This window comes from Lytechinus variegatus, chromosome 16 (assembly GCF_018143015.1).
Source record: "Lytechinus variegatus isolate NC3 chromosome 16, Lvar_3.0, whole genome shotgun sequence".
Classification (NCBI taxonomy): domain Eukaryota; kingdom Metazoa; phylum Echinodermata; class Echinoidea; order Temnopleuroida; family Toxopneustidae; genus Lytechinus; species Lytechinus variegatus.
In genome coordinates, this window is record NC_054755.1 from 1,470,073 (window position 1) to 1,470,447 (window position 375).

The window sequence follows — 375 nt, forward strand, 5'->3', positions numbered from 1 at the left end:
CTAGTTTGATTTTTCTTTATTTATTCAAATCAACATTTTGCTGGGGTGGACTTGACCTTTACGGACAATTCGTGGTTAAAATGAAATCCATGTCATTTTCACAAAATTTTGCAGAGAGTTACTTTAGCACCTAAATATTCCAAATATGCAAAAATTATCATGGGTTCATTTCCTTCATTTTTTCTTCAAAAGTGGTGCCTAGTCTCACTCTGCAATGCAGGTGAGACAAAAAAAGAAGAAGTACATTCCCATGGGGGGGGGGGGTGAGAATAATAAATTGTATCCCAATGTTATCTTAGGGAAACACTGAAATGATAAAACTTCAAATGTGTTCTGTCAGCAACATTGGAAAACTTTAGCAAAGTTGTTCATTTG